This window comes from Meleagris gallopavo, chromosome 1 (assembly GCF_905368555.1).
Source record: "Meleagris gallopavo chromosome 1, MGAL_WU_HG_1.1, whole genome shotgun sequence".
Lineage (NCBI taxonomy): Eukaryota > Metazoa > Chordata > Aves > Galliformes > Phasianidae > Meleagris > Meleagris gallopavo.
The window spans coordinates 93,409,890-93,431,692 of record NC_139404.1 but is presented as its reverse complement, the minus strand read 5'-3'; the positions used below and the strand labels follow the sequence as shown (position 1 = coordinate 93,431,692).

Below are 21,803 nucleotides of genomic sequence, written 5' to 3'. Positions count from 1 at the left end.
AACTATAATTCCCAACTGAAAAATAAATGCGCGTATTCTATTTTTTACCAAGCGCCACAGCAATTCAACAGAGTTAATTCAGAAGCAGAAAACTATACTAAGATAAGCTTACATAATGTAATGAAACATCATAATCCATACAGTTTATGTTACAAAGAATGTATGTTTGTTAGAATAAGGTATGCTCAAACCTAGTGTGTTTTCAGCTAATTCTGCACTCTGGTTTCTCTGTTTGCATGGTGAAGCTATGCTTATAATAAATAAATAGAAGCCTCAGTAATTTGTTCTGCTTTTCCTTATTTAAAAAAAATAAGTAACAGGATAAAACAATAATATAATCAGAACAAATGAGTGCTTGCTTAATTCACACCATACGCATGAAAATAACTCAAAACCCAATATTCTTCTTTTTTTTTTTTTTTTTTTTTTCCTCAAATGGCTTGTTACTTAAGGGCGAATGGACTTCACCTCCTGCATGATTATACCATGCATTTCAATCTACTGACAGCCCAAGTGTACAGGGATATATCTTTAGACATGTATAGCATGGAATTCATCTAGTTTAGCAAAATTTAAAAGTTGACACAAAATTTGTGTGTAAAACAAATACTTTTTCCTAAAGGGTAATTCTGTCTGCATACTAATATGATCAACATGATACTTCATAGATCATCTTTTTATATTATTGCTTCTAAAGCATTTAGCCTGTTAAAAAAAAAAAAAAAAGAGGAAAAATAAAGAGTAGCTTTTAGTTTGCAGAGCAGCATTATATAAAGCACAAGAGGTTACTCAGTACTTTGAATATCAAAAACTACACACAGATGCTGCACTCCGTCTGGCTACAGTCAATGGCCTGATCATCCATTAAGATCCTGAAGTAATGGCTTCCCTGCATCAATCTGCTGAGGCAGTCGCCAGACCGTTTCTTGAAAATTACCACACAAAGTTAGACTCAACTATGTGACTATGGAGAAAATAAATTTATAAAAGGAAGTGCATTCATCATATAAAGAAGCTTTATATCAGAGGATGTGTGAACTGTTAGGACACCAATCATTATGTCAGTCTGAAAATCATCTCAGCAAAATGTGAAATAAAAGCTAAGGTCCAGGATGAGATGTTAGAAACTGAAGCTGAGCATAGTTATGAAAGGAGAAAAGAGAGACTTCACAACATGAATAATATGAATCCAGATGTTTAGATGTCCCTCCCGTTCCCTGTGTAACTTGATATGTCTTGGATAAGATTGAGCAGGTGCTGAATATGTAACTGCTATATTCACTTCTATTGGCCTTATTCCTCACAACTGTGAGGAACCTATTGGCTTGGCTGTTCCAATTACTAACCCTTTCTAAATGAGGTTTTCAATGTGAAGGAAATTAAATTACAGGTTAAATTATGCTATCTAATTCCAAGTATCTATGAGAGAACAGATAGTACAAAACAAGCTGAGCAAGTATCAAGTGACGCTGCAGGAAAAATTGCTGTATTACCTGGATAGCAATAATAATTTAATACACTCCATTAAGCCCCAATACAATTTCACGTCTTAAATCAGACTTGTAACCCAGCAGAGTCCCACTGTGAACCACAACATATGCAGAAGAAACCAATCCATAAACGAAAAACAGAAGCTCATTTTGATGAAATAAAGGAAGAAAAAAGTATGAGAACTAGACTCCGTACTATTACTCAAGCTCAGCCACATCTGAGGTGTAGGATTTTATTTGAAGAAAAAAACATAGCTGAATATATATCCAAATGGTAAATAAGGCCAGATACATAATGCACCAGTTCATGTGACAATAAAATATGAAGCTGATGGAAAAAACACACAATGAAAATGTCAAGCAGTAGAAGGACAGCACATATGTTGAAATGCTTAATGAAATATCCAATTGCACAATATAGTAACTAAAACAGAGTAATAACATTCATTCAGATTATTCATTCAATGTAAAATTGAATTGAAATGAAAAATGAAAAATTGAAGAGAGCAATGAAATTGGAGGCTGGAAACAGCTTGGATAAAGAAAAAGCCTGGAACTAACACTTGTTTACCCAGGCAGAATGAGCAGAGCTTTAAGAAAGATATAACCAGAAAACTGAAGTATTAATTATTTCAGTAATTTGTAACACAGTACATCTCAATCCTAAGATGATATTTTTTTTACATGCAATCACACAAAAAGAAAGCAGAAATACCTTTGTCTCATTCTTTTCATTTATATGAGCTATTTTAGTATCTCCTGTGCGGCATATATTCTCTGTAGTATTTTCAGAGACACTGTTAAGCCTGAAGGCCACATTTACAATGTCTCCCACTTCCTCACTTCCCAACCCCAGCAATTATATAGCAAGGATTAAATCATTAATTTAGAATGTTCAGTAGTCACTACTGTCATGGAAAACTACAGAATACATCACTGGAGTGCATGGAAAACAGTACACTTCTGAGAAATGGACTTCACTTGAGGCAAGATGTTTTTATATAGAAATTTGTGGATAAATAGGGCTGAAACAGCTTTAATTAGGCCTCTCCCTCCTTTACAATTACTTATGAATAAAAATGAACTTTTTTTGGTCTCCATGGCAACTTCCCCCTATGAGACTTTTCAAAGAGTTTTTGCAGTAAGAATTTGTTACCCAAAGATGTACAGAATGGAAATCCTTAACTTTTACAATCCAGTTCTCAGTACCAAGATTGACGATTCCTGATTATATTTTTGACAAATAATGAAACAAATATTAATATTAAACAACAACAAAAAAAACTATTAAAAATATCTTCTATGTTAAAAAAATAATAAAAGAACACCCACAAAGGTTTACCCCACAAGTGAACTTTAATTTGAGATAATGGTTAAATCTTCTTTGTATTTGGAGAGGCACTTGTAGATTAGAGAGCTTTCTTAAAGAAGAGTAGCTGCTTTAAGCAGCATTTATTTATTTATTTATTTATTAAACTCTCCTACCAACTGGGCTTTTGAGGTCTTAACCCTGGTTCTGTGACAAAAGTCTTTTGCTGATAATTCTTCATTCAAGAGTAGAAAATAATCTGTCCAATTCTTCATATTTTACAACTTTTCTTTTTCCCCTAGAAGAAATAATGATGCTTGAGCAATGGAGAAGGGAGGGGTGAGAGATACAGGAAACAATATTTATACAGAATTCAGCTTTTCAGGGCCTCAGTGTGCAAAGCACAGCCTTTCTATTTGGTCCCTTTTAAAGCTATATTCCTAAGGCTTCCCATTTCATGCTCCAAGCCAGTCTTCTTTCATAGACTCAATCTACATATTCTTTCCATTAAATAGAAAAAATAATCAGTCTGTTGCAAAAAGAACATTTGAGTGTTTCCAGACATAAGAACATGTTTCATTTCCATTGTCTTGTGAGAGATACTTGGAGTGATGGTGGAAAGTGTGATCGAGTCCCATAAAAGGACAAAATCACTGATTGGTTGCAACCTGAGGTAAAAGAAAAGAGATAAACAGCTACATATATGAACTTGCTCTATATGTTAGTTTATGATCCAGTTATTTAATAGCTCAGCAGTTTTCATAAAAATGGCACGAGGCTGAGGGGTAAAGGAAAGCTGATATGGCACCATAGGAATGTACTCTCCCACCTCTACTAGAAAGTGAGGGAGGTGACAAAAAATCCTGTCCTTCAGAACTCTTTAATCAAATCCCTTAATCCTTGAATACATTGACATTTGAATACTGCAAAGCTAAAAACAAGCAAATGACGACTAGTAATTACAAAAGAGTCCAAAGTGAGCCACTTTGGAAATGATGCAATAGAAAAGTTGCTACCTCCTTTCAGCAGAGAGATTTTTGAAGTATCCATTGTTTGCTTCTGCCAGAAGGTAAAGAGATCCCAAAGGAAAAGATTTCTAGTTTTTTTGTTTATTTGTTTGTTTGATTGTTTCAGACAAAATATACTCTAGATCACAAGCATTTCTACCTGTGCCATGCTAGGCATGAATTTTACTCATGCTTCTGTGACATCACATGATGTTCAGGGCAGCAAATTTCAATGGTTATTTTAGAAGAAGAAAGTTCTTTTAAATGTCAGTATTCACTTATACTGTCATACGTCTTAAGTTTCTTTCTGGAACTCTTAACATTTGACCTTTACTATTACTGTAGATGTTTAGGAGTATTCCTTCCCTTTGAATTGATAACCTGGCCATCAGCAATGTCACTTTTGAACATTAACTCCCAAAACAATGTGATGTTCCTTGGAGTTAGTGGCAGGAGTGTACATAAGTGTAATGGGGGACCAATAAGTGTCCTCACTGTTATGCTTTTAAAAAAGATGACTGAACTATATTTAAATTATTGGTTTGATTTTCTCAGGCAGTAATTCCTACTGAACTTCAACAGATGAGCAGCTCAACATATCTGAAAATAAGACTTTTACAATATTTTTTCCATTGCTCCTAAAGCCCCCTGAGATGTGTAAAAGAGAAATCTGTGGGAGCTTTCAATCATTTTCTTCTGTAACACATGTGCTCTGCTCTGTTATTGTTAGTAGCCTCATGAGCCTTTCTGTTCTGATAAAGTCTCATATAATGATCTGAGGGAAAACAAAGTATTTTAAATAAAGGATTACATTGAGGTTATAGATGGATATAAGAAAAAAAAATATTCAAATGAGAGTCTATCATGCTTGACAATGCCCCTATAATTTACCCAGCATTTATAGATAAGATGAATGCTAGATACATTTACTGTAAAGGCAAAAGAATAAGAAATTTATGTTGAATTTCTTATTCTTTAGAGACTTCTTGTTTGACCTTGGGCAAATCACCTGAGTTCTCTGTGCCCCCAGCCTATTTTAACAGTTCTTTATGTTTAGGCTGTAAAATACTGAAAAGTAGGCTATATCTAAAATTAAATGCCCTCCTTTTAATTGTGCCCTTGGTCACTATTGCAAAACAAATGCTATAAACTCTTATTCAGTCAGTGACTAAGGTAGAAATTGAGAATAAAATTCATTTGAGAAACCAACTTATGTACTGTCAATTTAATATTAGCGGCACATTCAGGTCTATAAATATCTAAGGTGTGGAGTGGCGAGGCCAGACTTTTCTGCAGTGTGTGGAGACAGGACAAGGGGAAACAGCCAGAAACTCAACATAGGAAGTTCCGCACAAATGTGCGCAAGAACTTCTTTACGGTGAGGGTGACGGAGCACTGGAACAGGCTGCCCAGGGAGGTTGTGGAGTCTCCTTCTCTGGAGATAATCAAGACCCTCCTGGACACCTACTTGTGCGACCTGGTGTAGGGAACCTGCTTTGGCAGGGGGGTTGGACTCGATGATCTCTGGAGGTCCCTTCCAACCCTCACGATTCTGTGATTGTGGCGATTCTGTAATCGTGGTGATTCTGTAATCAGCCCCTTAAAGTTGTCAGTACATCATGGTTGGGCTCAATTTGTCTGTTAAAGTTCATTTCTGACTGTGCTGACCTCTTTCTCTCTCCCATAAAATATTTGAGATGAAGACTACAGGTAACTCAAACTGGCAATATTACATGTAATGTATTCAGCAATAAGATCAATGTTTTCCATTTCAGTTTCCTTTGAAAAGGGATAAGTCAGGATGCTGTGAGCTCACCCATTACAGTTCTCTGGATCGTTACAACTCAGTAGGAACAGAATTGGCACATGCACGTGGACTAAATGAAAATATTTTGCATTTTCTTTGTTTTTGTGCTAGCTATAAACTTATCAGGTCACAAATACTCTCTCCTATAACATATCAGCTGTGGCTGATAGCAGCACTAGGGCAGTACTGAGAGTTAAACTAATATATTGCACTGTTAGCTCTTAAGATTTGGTGACCTGAAGTTTAGAAAGAAGCCTCAATGCTAAGTGGCCTGTTCAAGGTTAGCAGGATATAGTTTGAATGCTAACTCTACCAGTAATAAAGCAAATTAATAATAAAACAGAAAATGGAAAAAATTAAATTACTTACCTAAAGGTCAGATGCTTCCCACAGTCTTCGTGTAGTGAAATATCACTCAATCCTTCCATTTGAGCACCATCCAATCTTTAACATAAAGTCTCCAAAACATAATTAAACACGTCACTTCTCAGTAGAAATAGTTTTAACCATCCCTGGTTCAAACATTAACTTTCTAAACAAATATTACAAATATTTCAGCAATATCAGAAAGGTTTTAATTACATGTAGTAGATATTTGTTTTTTGTTCTCCAGATAATTTGAGGGACTTTACCACAACACCAAACATTCAGCATCAGCAATCCAAATCAGGAGACTTCTTCTCCTGAAAGTAAGAACAAAAACTAGAAAATCTTAGTAAACATATTAACAATAGTTGGCACATCTATCCTAACAGCATTCATATGGAAAAAAAATACTGAAAATTTTTATGTACAACCTGTACATTGATTTTACCCAGAAAGCAAACTGTATCTTCTGAAATACATAGATTTACCTTTGAGATATTCATCAATTTCTATTATTTCTGGCACATAAAGCCATGTAAGAAAAAAAGAAATTCCACAGTTAGTAAGAAGTAGAATTGTTTTCAAGAAGGATAACTCAGGAGAGCTATTTCTGAATCTGGTAGAGCATTATCATTTTATTATCCATTTTGATGCTATTTTTTTCCCCACTCTGTTTATCAAGCCACGTTTTCTGTTTCTTCATATTCTTTTGGTATTTTTTAAACTACTTCAGTTGCTTTGGAAGGTCATAGAAAATAAGACAGAGAATGAATCAGAAAATATTTTCCCTAAGAGTGATTGTTTAGAGTTACTTACCAATTTGTTTTGGAGGTAGATTTTTATTTATTTATTTATTTATTTGCGAAGTTTCAAAAGTGTTGCTTTGTTGGGTCATTCCAAGGGTCTACCTGGCAGCTTCCCATTTTCAGTGGTTGTTGACTGAAGTGGCAAGTGCAACACATTACAAATACATAGTCATCCCTGTCATGAGTACTCTCAGTTTCCAGTGAATTGAGGCTTCGATTTTTGATTGAAATATGTTGTGAACGTAGCTTGAGGCTTCAAATCTGAAAGCAAATAAATATTATCAGTATTAGAAGTCTTTTAAATAGATAAATATCAAATCCACTTAATCTCCTTTTGTTTATTGACTATGACATGAATGTGACATTTGTACTATCTGCTTCCACTCCTCTAGAAGAAAAGAACAGTAAGTAAAACAGGCCTCTTCAAAGCCTTTTGCTGTTGTTGGAGTGGGAGAGAAACTATTATACTAAGGCTAGACACCTCTTGCTCCCTCTCCTCAAAGGAAGAAGGGGAGAAAATATGACAAAACCCAATACAGCTACATATTGACTCTAATTTTCAATGGACTCTGTGATTGCTAATAGACAATTTTCCTTTAGAAATATAACAACAGTAACCAAAACAGCAAACTAAAATTCATCAAACTCTTTGGAAGATTAACAGGTAAAAATTGGTATTTTGGGGTTTGAGGGCAACTAGTTTCAGCTTTCCAACAACAGTAAATGCAAAAGATTTCTGTGCAACAAATTTTTTTCCTTTTAGTTCAGAATAATTTCCATATCATCATCTACAGTGTAGATTAAAGAACCATTATCCTCAGAGTAGCTCATATTACGGTAGGTAACATCTTGCTGGTTCCAAGTATTTTCATGTTATTTTCAATATTTGAATATTTTTGTAGATTAAAAATTAAGATATTTTTCTCCTTTGAGGTTAGAATTTCACTGAAAACATTTATTTATTTATTTTTTACATGAACAACAACAAGAAGGAGAAAAAACAAGGAAAATATGTAAGTATATAACCCCTGAATGAAATTAGTGAGAAAAAAACAAAACAAAAAAACAACTAGTAGGAAAGATGTCTCCAGGAACATTCAGTTTTGAGAATAATATACTAAAAATTGGAAAAGGGAAAAAAATGTCAGTAAACAAGCTGCAAATCCTGACTCTCTCTCTTTTTTTTTTTTTCCTAGATATTTGTAATGCACATGAAGAGAAACACAAAGGAAAAGAAAAAGAACACCCAGAGAGGCTAGACAGAAGTGAAGAATGCACAGTCCAGCAAACAATCTGAATTTGAAGTTATTCTAACACATGCCCTAGAGATCACTTTCAATCCATAAGAAAAGTTTATAGAAGTCTGAAAAAGTAAGAGCTGCCTGTGAATTTAATGCTGTTGTATGACTCAATCTTAAATTAAAAAAAAAAAAAAAAAAAAAAAAAAGGAAAAAAGGAAGGGAAAAAAAAAAAAAGCATAAGCTACAGAATGTACAAGATTCCAGAGAGAAACTAACTTTTCCAGTCTGGCGAAGATTACAAAGCAAATTAAATAGAATAAACTGCAGTAATATCACATTAAAATTATGTCACTGAAGCAAAAAGAAGAATTTTTTTTTTTTTTCCTCATTTGTATAGGAGATTGCTGGGGGCTACATATCTTCAGGCATGGCATTTGGCATTTAATTATTTTCCAACAAATGAATCAGACATTTAATTTTTCTATTGATTTATTTTTTGTCACTGTCACATGCTACTTGTATACTAAAGAAATGTGTGGGAAGAGAGCAGAGAAAATATGCTAGTATAGTGTTGACACACAGCAACTCTGCAAGCAACTGCTTCAGGTTATGCCTTAAGCAACTTTTGTATGTTAAGTAACCATATGAGGAGAAAAGTAATTTTCCCAGACTGATAGTTTTTGGGTTATTTTTTGGAATCTCAGTTACAGTTGCTTCAAGGACAGTCTTAGCAAAACAGATACCAGGTAAATGGGAGACATCAGATTATTCAGGAGCAGATTAATTGCTATGTAGTCTTAGGAAAAAAATAGGATATAGGATGCCTCAGTTTGCAATATACAGTCAGTCACAACACAATGTTATTTCAAATAAGCAAAATACATCTCCAATTTTCCTCTGATTTTGATTTCAACTCAAGGTGAAATATATAGACGTAGATAATTATATTAATACATTTGAATATATTTACATTAGTGGTGTCCACAATGGAAACAAAACAAAACAAACAACAACAACAAAAAAAAAACAACAAAAAACAAATCCCTACTTTCTTCTATTATACTAGTTAGTCTTGTTTCTAACTTCATTTTATAGTACATAAAAATAACTTGGAGTTCCTCAATAAAGCACCTAAGCCGATTAAGCCAGTTAAATAAATCAAGTATATTCCAAGTTAAAAATAAGCAATCTTTTGGTAGTATTTTTCCTCTCAAAGAGCTACATAAATTTGCAGACTACTTCATGCATATAAATTATTTTAGCACTCATTAAAATGCATCTTTTCAAGAATGAACAGCCAGCGAACAGCATATGGCTGTAAGGAGAATTATCATATTTCTTATTTTGGTAACGAATAAAATAATTTTGTGATTTAATCTTCTTAGCAAACACTCAGTGTGAACCTGGTATCACCTACATGCTTCCCATGGCCTATTCAGACTTGCCTACAGCTAGTACAAGTGTTGAACCTTCTGTTCTGACAGTCTTCAAACAAAACAGCAGAGCAATTAATGAAAAGCCATAATAATAGGTAGGTCTCTCCAAAAGTAATGCCTCCTATTTATTTCCAGAGAAACTACAGTAGATACGAAGAACAAAATAACACTACTAGATAAAGCAAATTCTCACCTACAAAACACTATTTCTTAACATAGTCATCACCGTGAGCTACGCATTTTCACTAGTGGTTAACAAGAGTCTACATGCTGCGTTTGTAAAGATCTGCCCCAGCGGAAGTGACCCACCATTGCTATTGCCACTGCTGACATGCACCACCCACAACCTCACTGTGCTCACAACTGCTGTTTGGTCCCAAGAAACATTCAGCAATCATCATTGAATGTCAATGGGTGTGATTTTTCACAAATGGAGGAATTCAGTGACACACCTTTGCTTCCATGTCAGACACCATTCTGTCAGACTGCCCCTCTGCTGCCATCTATCATACAGCAAAAAAATTGTAATGGAATATTGGTGAGAAGGTTTAATTTTACTGCTACGCTACCAACTCCATCTCTGATGCTGTAGGCTAACATAAAATAGGACTCATTACTTTTGGAACATTCCTCATGTATATTCAAAAAGATATTAATAAACAGATACCTTTACAACTGTAGAAATGGATTCAAAGTAATAACAAACACAACTACTTACAACATGACTTCTAACCTTATCTAAACAACTAATCCTACAATATCATTCTGCTCCACAAACCTTACTGGAAAAACACTGTCTAAACAGAAATTCAGAATAAATACTGACTACAGTACCACTTCCTGTAGCATGGCTGTCTCTGCAGAGTGCTTTTTCTATAAGTCTTTTTTTAAAGTCTTTTACGACTGCACTGGACAAGCGATCTGGAATAAAAAAAAAAAAAAGCTCTTTTTAAGGCCAACATTAGTGCTGCACTTGTGCTAGGAAGCTGACAGCTTGTGAGCAGGCTCCTGAGTAAGCAGGGGTGGAGCTGGTACATTGGCGGCACAGTTTAAACAACTGCCATTAATGTTTGCACCTGATAACAAGCTTTAAATATCTTCAGGGAGCTATACTTTTGCTCATAGAGCACACCAGGTGAGTAATCATTGTTGCTGCCTACTGAGAAAGGGGAGGCTCAGTGAGTAAGTACAACCCATGCTGTCCATATGGTGCTGTAGCTGTGGGTATGGGAGATGGGTCAAGTCCCTCCTTGCTTAGGAGACTGTCTTTCCTCTTGGCAGTTTCTGAGACTGCAGGCCTAAACACGGTCTCCAACAGACAATGGGCTTATTCCAAGAAGACTGTAGTGCCCCAGATGGAGGGCCTGCCCAGAAATGTAGCTATTCAGGTCTCCAGCTGCAGGGACTGCATGAGCCTGCTACTGCTCGGGGAGAGTGGCAGGGGTTCCATCTGTATGAGGTGTGAGCAGGTAGATGAGCTGCTTAGTCTGGTGGTGGAGCTCAAGGAAGATGTGCATAGACTAAAGACCATTAGGGAGTGTAAGCTGGAAATTGACTGTTAGAGTGACTCGCTGGCGTGTCAGAGGGAAGGGTGCCAGGGTAATAACCCCAGAAAAGTGGTGGACCCCTTGCTCTGTCACAGTTAGGCAGACCTGACTGATGAGGAGGGTTGGAAGAGAGTCCACACTTGGTGCCTAGCCTGTTTCCCCTGCTCCCTCTAATCAACAGGTTTGAGATGCTGGAAATTGAAGGGAAGGTGAGTGGGGAGGTGATGGAGGATCTGCCTAAGAGGGTGCCTAAAGCGAGATGGTTACCCCCGTGCCTTGAGCCTGCCTCTGTCAGGAAAAAAAGAAGGGTGGTTTTGGTGGGTGACTCCCTTCTCAGAGGAAGAGGGCCCAATATGCAGACCAGATCTGAGCTGTCGGGAAGTGTGCTGCCTTCCTGGGGCCTGGGTCAGGGACATAACCAGGAAACTCCCACAGCTGATTAGGTCTACTGATTATTTTCCATTACTCGTATTTCAGGTGGGCAGTGATGAAATTGCTCAGAGAAGCCTATGAACTATGAAAAGAGATTTCAGGGGTTTAGGGCGTTTAGTTCAAGGAGCGAGAGCTCAAGTGATCTTTTGTTCTATACTTTCAGGGGTAGTGAGGGACATGGAGTGGGCTTGGAAATCACAAGCAATGAATAATTGGCTCAGAGGCTGGTGTCAAGCCAGAAGCTTTTGGTTCTTTGATTGTGGGGCAGTTTACTTGCCCCCTGGCCTGTTGTCCATCCAAGGAACCCACCTATCTCAAAGGGGGCAATGAATTGTAGCACAGGAGCAAGCAGGGCTTCTAGAAAGAGCTTTAAAGTAGCTACAATGGGGGAAGGGGAACTATACAGTCCTCACAAAAGCGATGCTTGAGCTGGGCATGAGGCAGATGACTCAATTGAAGTGCATCTACACCAATGCACGCAGCATGGGCAACAAGCAGGAGGAGTTGAAAGCGATTGTGTGGCAGGCCAACGATGACCTAGTTGCCATTACTGAAACATGATGGGATCACTCCCATAACTGAGTTCTGTGGTGGATGGCTACAAGCTCTTCAAAAGGGATAGATGAGGAAGGAAGGGTGGTGGTTTGGCCTTTTATATTAAAGACTATTTTGATGTTGAAGAGGTTGGGGTTGGGAATGATAAAGTTGAGTGTTTATGGGTAAGGATCAGGGGAAAGGCCTGTAGGGATGACATCTTGGTGGGGATCTGTTTTAGACAACCTAATCAGGGTGAAGAGATGGACGAGGCATTCTATGAGCATCTTGTGGAAGTAGCATGATTGCCAGCATTCGTTCTTGTGGGAGACTTCAACTTCCCTTATATATGTTGGAAATATAATACAGCACAGAGGAAGAAGTCCAAGAGGTTTCTAGAGTGTGTGGAGCTGGTGTGAGAGCCTACCAGGGGTGATGCCCTGCTAGACCTGCTCTTCACTAACAGAGAAGGGAGATGTAAAGGTTGGGGACTGTCTTGGGCAGAGCGACCATGAAATTGTAGAATTCTCTATTCTTGGAGATGTCAGAAGCGTGACTAGCAAAACTGCTATCTTGAACTTCAAGAGGGCAGACTTTGACCTGTTTGGGATGCTTGTAGCATGGGTCCCTTGGGAGTTGCTCCTTAAGGGTAAAAGGGTCCAAGAAGCCTGGACGGTCCTCAAGATGGAAATCTTAAAGGCACAAGAGCAGGCTGTCCCTGAATGCTGTAGGGGAAGAAGACTGATTTGGATGAACCGGAAACTATTGTTGAAACTCTGGAAGAAAAAGAGAGTCTATATCCTCTGGAAGAAGAGACAGGCTACTTGGGGAGATTACAAGGAAGATGCTAAGATATTCAGGGAAGAAGTCAGAAAGGCAAAAGCCCAACTTGAACTCAGATAGGCCACTGCAGTAAAAGAATAAGAAATCCTTTTACAAATATATCAATAGTAAGAGAAAAACCAAGGAAAATTTCCATCCTTTACTTGATGCAGTGGGGAAATGTGAACACTGAGGATAAGGAGAAGGCTGAGGTCCTCAAAGCCTTCATTACATCTGCCTTGTGAAGAGGAAAGGGACCTGGGGATGTTAGTTGATGCTGTGCTGAACATGAGCTGGCAGTGTGCCCTAGTGGCCAAGAGGGCCAACGGCATCCTGGCCTGTATTAGAAATAGTGTGGCCAGCAGGAACAGAGGGGTAATCATGCCCCTGTACTCAGCACTGGTGAGGCTGCACCTCGAGTATTGTGTTCAGTTTTGGGCAGCTCACTACAAAAAAGACATTGAGACCCTGGAACGTGACCAGAGAAGGGCAACAAAACTGGTGAGGGGTCTGGAGCACAGGTCTTATGAGGAGCAGCTGAGGGAGCTGAGATTGTTTAGTCTGGAGAAATGACAGCTCAGGGGAGACCTCATTGCACTCTCAACTTCCTGAAGGGAGGTTGTGATGAGGAGGGGTTTGGCCTCTTCTCCCAGCCAACAAATAGGACCCAAGGAAATGGCAACAAGTTTTCTCTCAGAGAGTGGTCAGGCACTGGAATGGCTTGCCAAGGGAGGTGGTGGAGTTGCCTCCCTGGCAGTGTTCAAGGGGTGTTTGGATGAGGAGCTACGATGTATGGTTAAGTGGTCTGTGGTAGCAATGGTGGTGGAAGGATGGCTGGACTAGGTGAACTTGCAGGTCATTTCCAACCTTGTGATTCTATGATTCTCTAATCAGAACAAATGTTACACCAGACTCATCAGCAGAGCTATGGCGTTGTACTGAGTTATGGCTTCATGTACTTCAGAACTGCCTGAGCAGTTATTGCTGGTCAAATTGTGGTTAGTTTGCTAATATAACAAACCAACTCATGACAAATTCTCTGAATTTTTAGAATATTCAGGAAAAAAAAATTCCTTCATTTTTAAATAATTTTGAACAATATTTATTAGGCAATTATTTTTCTTTCTTTTGGGGGCAGGGGAAGGTCATCTTACATATTTCCTTGAGACAGAAAAGCATCCCTATCCTAAGATGAAGAAGGTTCATACTAGGAATATTCCAAAAGAAGCAGCTCCTATTTTATTATGCTGGTCCATGACATCAGAAGCAGATGTTAGTAGTACGGCAATAGAAGTTGAATTGTCCCACCAATATTTTGTTACATGTTGCAGTGTGACAGATGGCAGAAGAGGGGAGTCGGACAAAATGATATCTGATGTGGAAGTGCATATGGAGTAATGGTGTGTCGCTGAATTCCTCCATGCTGGAAAAAATTGCACTCCTGACATTCATCAATGCTTGCTGAACATTTCTGGAGACCAGACAGTGTCTGTGAGCACAGTGAGGTGGTGGGTGAAGTGTTTAAGCGGTACCAGAAGGGGGCCCACAGGGAAGCTGGGGAAGCCCTTTCTATAAGGGCAGGTAGCAACAGGACAGGGGGAAATGTCTTTAAACTGGAAGAGGATAGATTTAGAGTAGATAATAGGAAGAAATTCTTTACTGTGAGAGTGGTGAGACACTGGAACAAGTTACCCAGCAAGACTGTACATTGCCTCTCCCTGGAAGCATTCAAGGCCAGGCTGGATGGGGCTTGAGCAACCTGGTTTAGAGGGAGGTGTCCTGACCTATAGCAGTAAGGTTGAATGAGGTGATCTTAAATGTCCCTTCCAACCCAAACCATTCTGTAATTCTTATGCAGAATTTAGAACAAAAATAATAAGTAGAAAACTGCAGTTTTGAGTAATTATGAAGGCCTGGAAAGTAACAGCACAGGGTGAAATCGCAAACCCTCAGCTAAAAACATTCTTCGTTGGTCAGTTGCCAGTTATTAAAGGAAGATAGCTGTTTGGTAAGAATGCAAAGATTTTCATTTATATATTAATATTGATGTATTCTTCTATTTTCCATCCCCACCCTTGAACTTCAGTCATAATTTGCATCAGGAAAGCACTAGTTTAATTAGGAATTACTGGTAAACCTTCTGCCAAAAACTGCTGATTTCTTCTATAGCCACTTTACCATACTCTGAAATTCAGAGTATTCGATATCTGTTCTACAGGCACTGCAGATATAATACTCCAGACTGCAAATATTTAAACTCATTAATCACTTGAATCCAATTGTTTGAATATGACTGTATGTATATCATGTAGCTTTCTTTTCTTTCCTTTAAGTGAGAAAGCCCACAAAGCAGGCAATGAATATGCAAAAGGGTCATTTCCATGTAATTGACAACTGAAGAAAAATAAACCAACAAATGTTAATGAGAATGACACAGAACAAGAGCAAAAAAATAAAAATAAAAATCAGTCTTTCATTTCACACTATCAACTATTCAAAGCAGTATAAAAATGATGATGCGCTCCCTTTTTCCTTCAAATTTTCTACTGTAAAACAAAACGTCAATAGGTTTTGAGTAACAGTTAAAGGAAATACACTGAGGTATAGGGAAGTCTTCAAAAAAAAAAAAAAAAAAAGTCATGTACCGTGTATTGAGAGTAAAAATTCACTCTAATTGCTAAATTTAAGTGCATTGCGGTGAAAACATTACTAAATGAGGAGGGGAATAAGGACATTTATTTTAATCTATTTGCATATAATTTTAATCAAGTCACTTTTTATCAGATGAACAAGGTCCTGTTCAGGATTTTAAAGCCTAGAGTATCCTTATAGTCAGTAACTGAGGGATAGTCATCTGAAAACCTAAATTCAGATGGAATTGATAGATCTCTAAAGTTGTTGGTTAATTTTGCAGGCCAAATACATGGCAGGCAATTTAATAAGAACTTCCTGAAATCTAAAGTTCAGCTGCAATCATGAAACACAAGATTATATCAAAAAGGTTTTCCAAAGTTACAGTTAAGAACTTTGTTATTCAGTAGAAATTTAGATGATATTCTAAGCCCAGACTGTCTTCCAAAAAGATCAACAGAAACAAATGAAAACTATATGAATTTAAGTTGAGACAAATTTCACTGTAAATTTATGGAGACAAACAGACCTTGAGGGCTTTTCACTTTATATAGCATCTAATAATATAATTTGCTTCATAATTTGTGGAGATAAAATTGAAAACTTCAAACTGTTTTTTAAAACAATTATTTATGTAACATCTGTGCTAAAATAATTCCTTGCTATACTGCTTTTTTTTTTTTCCATTATTATTCATTTTCTCAGATATCTAGATTTAAGAAAGTATCAAAACCAAGAAAGCGCATTATATCCTGTTGTCATCTTCCAGCTGTATATGCTGCTTACAGCATTCACAGTCCTGCTAGAAGTGTGAAGGATCCCTGACAAATTTCTTAGGCAAAATGAATGACTCCTTGTACCTACATATGGCAGGCAATATAGATGCATCTGTATGGCCTTTCTCTATGGATCAACTTGGTGTCTCCTGCTAAGGACAAGTCTACTTGTCTAAGACAGAAAAATATAGCTTCTAGCAGTTGCTGCACACTTCCCTAATATTTGAGCCATTTTATCATCAGTTAGAAAAAGAGAAACCTAAAGGAGATATTATCTGAAGTTAACACAGAGATACCAAAACTGTGAAATGCATAGAATCACTAGAATGTCTTAGATAGAAAGAGAGATCCACTTCCACCTTCCTGCTATGGGCAGGCTACCAACTACAAGCTAAGGCTGTCCAGTGCCCCATCCAACCTAGCCTTGAAATTCTCCAGGGATGTGACATCCACAGCTTCCCTGGGCAGCCTGTGCCAGTGCCTCACTAGTCTCTGAGTAAAGAATTTTCTCCTAGCATCTGATCATAATCTCCCCTTTTTTCATTTAAAGTAATTCCCCTTCATCCTATCGCTAACAGATCATGTTATAAGCTCCATTGAAATGTTGGAAGACAGGAATGAGGTGTCCCCACAACCTTCTCTTCTCCAACATAAACAAGCTTAACTCCTCAACCTTTTTTTCATAAGAGAGGTGTTCCACCCCTTGGTCATCTTCATGGCTTCCTCTGGACCCATTCCAACAGCTCCACATACTTCTTGTGCTAGGGGTCCCAGGCCTGGATGCAGTACCACATATAGGATCTCTTGAGGGCAGAACAGAAGGGGGAAGTCACCTCCCTCACTCTTCTGGCCAACTACCTTTAGATAGATAGATACTTAATGTATATTGAACAAGTGTGGAGGAAAACAAATGCAGTTTGTTGCTGCTTTCTTCTACTGGAACTGAGGTCTTTTACTAACTTATTTAAACAATGAAACAAACAAAGTGATTTAAAAAACAATAACAACTATATCTGATAACTTTCACCTTTCCCCTACTTGAAAAAGATCATACGAGGCTTGAAATGAAAAGAGGGGAAACATCTCCCTGAAAATCAATGACGTATAAAGATTGTAACATTTCAATATAGAAATACCACAAGCACAGACTACAAACAAATGTGTTTGAGAGTGTTGCCTTAATAACACGGATCCCAATGCTTTTAAAAACCAGAGGGAAAGAGGCCGGAGACTGCTGAAACAAAACTTGGATCTGTTTAAGATTGAGCATCAAGCAAGTAGGCGAACAATGCACTGACACGTGAGATGTGAATTTGAACGCTCAAGGAGAAAGGTACAGAAAGTTTATAAGGTCATTGCTACATGATTGTTGTAAACTCTGAAAAGCTGAATACCACTGAAGCAAGACAGAAAGGTTACAAACAACTGGCCCAAGGCTAAAAATGAAAGAGTAATAGCTCAAAGGCTAACCTGGCACAGGACAGAGGTTACTACTGTAAATCAAAAGCAGGTTTCTACAGAAGAGGAAAGAGAAGTGCTAATGAAAGAAATGTGAAGACTGAACAAAAACTAAACAAACAATGCAGTCTGATTCAGATTTTTATGAAGATCTTATTTACTGATGGGATATAATTTTGCTGAACATACTTCTGTTTAAAACTGATGTAAATTATATCAGAATCAAGCCCACAGGGCACGTAGATATCACACTTTGAAAGAGTTGGTGGATTACAAAATATGCAGGTCTTGTCTCAGTGGAGACAAAAATGAGACCTTTTTTTCCTAAGAGAGAATATTACATTTTTTCCAGTAACCTCATATATCAGTAATAATAAGTTGAACAGTACCTGATAAATGACTAAGTTAATTCTTTACAATGTATTACCCTGATTAAGATGGTTTAGGCATGAAATCTCCATCCTGGCAAGCTGCTTTAGAAGTAGAAGCCAGAGTCAGGAGATGCATATAAGGTGCAGTTGTCTTAAATATAAATATCAGCTAGTATTGTCACAGGGTGAAAAGCCAATTAAGCTGTTCTGTTTCTTGCTTTACTATGGATTCATTATTGCATGACAACTGGAATGGGATGACTGCTTTATTAATAAAGAAATTCCTCTTGGAAAATATATTTTCCTATTTTGCAAAATTTAAGAAAAAGATTGCAAGTCTGATTGGTGTAGATTCTGAAATTAACCCTATTAATCCTAACAGCTCAGTCTATGCTTAAGCAGTTTAGCACATATTTAGAGAAATTAGAAGATGAAAAAGGAAAATGTAGTCTGGTTAGATCAGGAATCTTACTCTCCTTTGTTCACAAAGAGATCCTAGAATTACAGGGTCTCCTACCAATGACAAAAATCAAATAATTTATTGGTGTCACATAAATTTTGAGAATTAGAAAACCAAACAAGGATAGTAGGTGATTTTGTGCTATGCACAGCCAACAGTAAGTTACATATAAAAGAATGAAAAGGAAGTATTTTATTAGTTTGTTCTATGCAAAATTTTGATCCCTTTCTCCTAGGATCTACAATAAGATATAGGAAAGCTCGAGTGATGAAAAGGACCATGAGGTTACATTTAATATTTTTCTTATTTTTCTGCACTAAAATTGAACTATCTTTGGAGTCATTAGGAGTACTATAATATTTATGGCAGCCTTAGCTAGCCATGGAAGTGGGATTCTGCATGCATATAAACATTTAGGCACAGAGTATCTTTTATCTATGTCAACGGTTTACGGGCTGGTTTGGCCCAGTTCCGTGACTAGCAGGGCAGAGGGATTTTGCAAAATCCTCACCTCTGGAAAAGGGAAACAGGGAACCCCAAAATAATTAAAAACAGCAATGATCTGAAGAGAAACAAACTAATTTGCTAAAAATAGTGTCGGAATGCAAGATAACACACTATAATACAATATAATTAGAATTGAAGCTAATAAATCAAATATAATGAGAGAGAGAGTGTCCAAAATGCGAATAGGCCTCACCATAACACTGAGGTGAGATGTGCAGTCCGGCTGAGCAGCAGGGAGAGCCTGACGAAGAAGAGCAGACGAGGAAGAGCCAATGAAGTAAAGCACATCAGGTGACCTCTCTGACCGCAAAGCCCCCTAGGGTGTGTAGTTCTTCTTCTCTTCCGAACAGGTGCCTGGAACTGGAGCATTAACACCTTAACTCTCAGTGCACTACATGGTGTTGTGATGTGGAATATCGATAACCAAAAATCACAACATGATGACAATCTATAAACCTGGAATTCATTGTTTCCCAAAGTCTTTGATATATCTTAAGGCATAGAGAGATCATTAACATTTTCCACATCAGCCAAACTGTGGAAATTGCATATGATCTTTTAAACTGAGGCAAGCACAAGGTATTGCATCTTAGTTTAATCCTCTTTCATCAATAGCTATACTGAGTCACACATCCATACAACCATCAATAGCTATTCTTTAAATATAAGAGACTGTTGTGGAAAAAGGTACAAAAGAACAGTTCGTGCAGAGTCAGCTCTTTATTAAGCTAGCATACACTGAATATCTTTACAATAGTAAAAACATATTCACATCATTGTCATGTGTGCCACCCCAGATAGGCTGTCAAAATCAAAACAATGATTTCACAGCTTGAAGTACGTGACAGAGGGATGATACAAGTCTTTGGCTGGTGGCTGGTCCATTCACTGTAGCTTGACTTGCTTTTCAATTCTGCCTCTTTTGACTTCTAGCAGATAGTATTAGCAACATAGTATCTTCCATGAGAACAAATTCTCCCACACCCTTGCTGATGTCAGTGAGTGATAGTAAGGGCAGTGAATACGGTAATGAAACCTTGGGAAGCAGAGTCATTGGTATGGACCTAGTGGGCAAGACATGCTTCCTACCTGGCCAGTCGCCATCCCTTACTCCCCAGTGAATCAAACTGGAGTGAGCAGGAGCAGATGACCATGACCAGCTACATCCACCTGATACTCCTATAGTCCATGTATATGCATGCCCCTTGCCTATGTAGGAAGTCAAGTCAGCAGGAGATTAAGATCAGCAAAACTGAACACAGGAATAACTACAGCATAACTCAAGTAAATTCAAAGCCTGTGATCCATAAATGCACCTCCCAAGGCAGTGTGTGGAAGCTCCAGATTAGGCTTCTCAAAATTCTTTTTTTTTTTTTTTTTTTTTTTTTGCATCTTTTAGGTGTTTTTTGCAATAGTCTGATCAGAGCTAATGCAGCATCATATGAAAGCTGGCCTTGAACAAATGCAAGCTAATCCATAGAATCATAGAATCACCAAGGTTGAAAAAGATCCACAAGATCATCCAGTCCAACCATCCACCCATCACCAATAGTTCTCACAAAACCATGTCCCTCAACACAACGTACAAACGTTCCTTGAACACCTCCAGAATCAGTGACACCACCACCTCCCTGGTTAGCCAATTCCAGCACCTGACTACTCTTTCAGAGAAGTAGTATTTCCTAACATCCAGCCTGAATCTCCCCTGGTACAGTTTGAAGCCATTCCTTCTAGTCCATCACTAGTTACACAAGAGAAGAGACCGACCCCCAGCTCACTACAACCTCCCTTCAGGTAGTTATAGAGAGCAATAACGTCTCCTCCGAGCCTCCTCTTCTCCAGATTAAACAATCTCAGCTCCATCAGCCACTCCTCATAAGATCTGTGCTCTAGACCCCTTGCCATCTTTGTTGCCCTTCTATGAACATGCTCCAGAGCCTCAATGTCTTTCTTGCAGTGAGAGGCTCAAAACTGGACACAGTACTTGAGATGTGGCCTCACCAGTGATGAGTACAGGGGTACAATTACCTCCCTGCTCCTGCTGGCAACACTGTTTCTGATGCAAACCAGGATGCCATTGGCCTTCTCAGCCACCTGGACACATTGCTGGCTCATGTTCAGCGGAGAATCAATCAATACCCCCAGTCCATTTCCTCTATACAATCTTCCAGCCCCAAGCCCGTAGCATTGCCTGGGGTTGTGGCCAGTGAAGAACCCGGCCTTTGGCCTTGTTAAACCTCACCCAGTGGAAGTGGCTGAAGATAGAGATATTGAATTCAAGAGCTTTACAGAGACTGTCCTTACCAGACTGAATGTAACTTGTTAGTTGGAAAGTTGGCTTGGAGAATTTTCTGACTGTTGATCACTACAGCTTGGAATGCTGATAGCTTAAACATCTGTAATTCTTATGCAAATTTACACTGCTTTAGGTGATATGCTCTGTGCCCATATAATCTCTACATCAGTTGTTGCTGTGGAAGGTTTAGAACATTAAAAGTAATTTCTGCCTGTTAGGGAAAAAAGAATGCTCAATCTGTTGATCTTTCTTATACCATTCTTTATAGATTATATGGACAAATGGGATTTATTTCCTTATTTTGAATATGTAACTGAATATTGGAATTGCAGAAAAATCCCAAGTTCAAATATTGAATTAGGCATTGAGTGAACCAAGAGCAGCTCTGCAGTGATAACTGACTGATGAAAAACTCAGCATGTGCTGGCAATATGTACTTGTAACACAGAAAACCAGCTGTATCCAGGGCTGCTTCAAAAGAAGTGTGACCAGCTGGTTGAAGGAGAT

The 21,803-nt window shown here is 38.0% G+C and overlaps 1 long non-coding RNA gene across 3 annotated transcripts in view; it reads right to left on the bottom strand.

Annotated features, from left to right (window-relative positions):
* Positions 1-1,511: 1,511 nt before the first annotated feature.
* Positions 1,512-21,803, bottom strand: part of LOC104913934 (uncharacterized) — a 60,663-nt gene continuing 40,371 nt past the window's right edge. Inside the window, exons 4-7 of one of the 3 annotated variants that reach the window (XR_014887583.1) lie at positions 19,194-19,360; positions 6,796-7,046; positions 5,983-6,296; positions 1,512-3,467 (exon numbers count right to left, since the gene is read on the bottom strand). This is a non-coding gene — a long non-coding RNA (uncharacterized LOC104913934). Of the gene's footprint in view, positions 3,468-5,982; positions 6,316-6,795; positions 7,047-19,193; positions 19,361-21,803 lie in introns of all 3 variants that reach the window. The other 2 variants (XR_014887582.1, XR_014887579.1) reach the window with 2 other exon arrangements.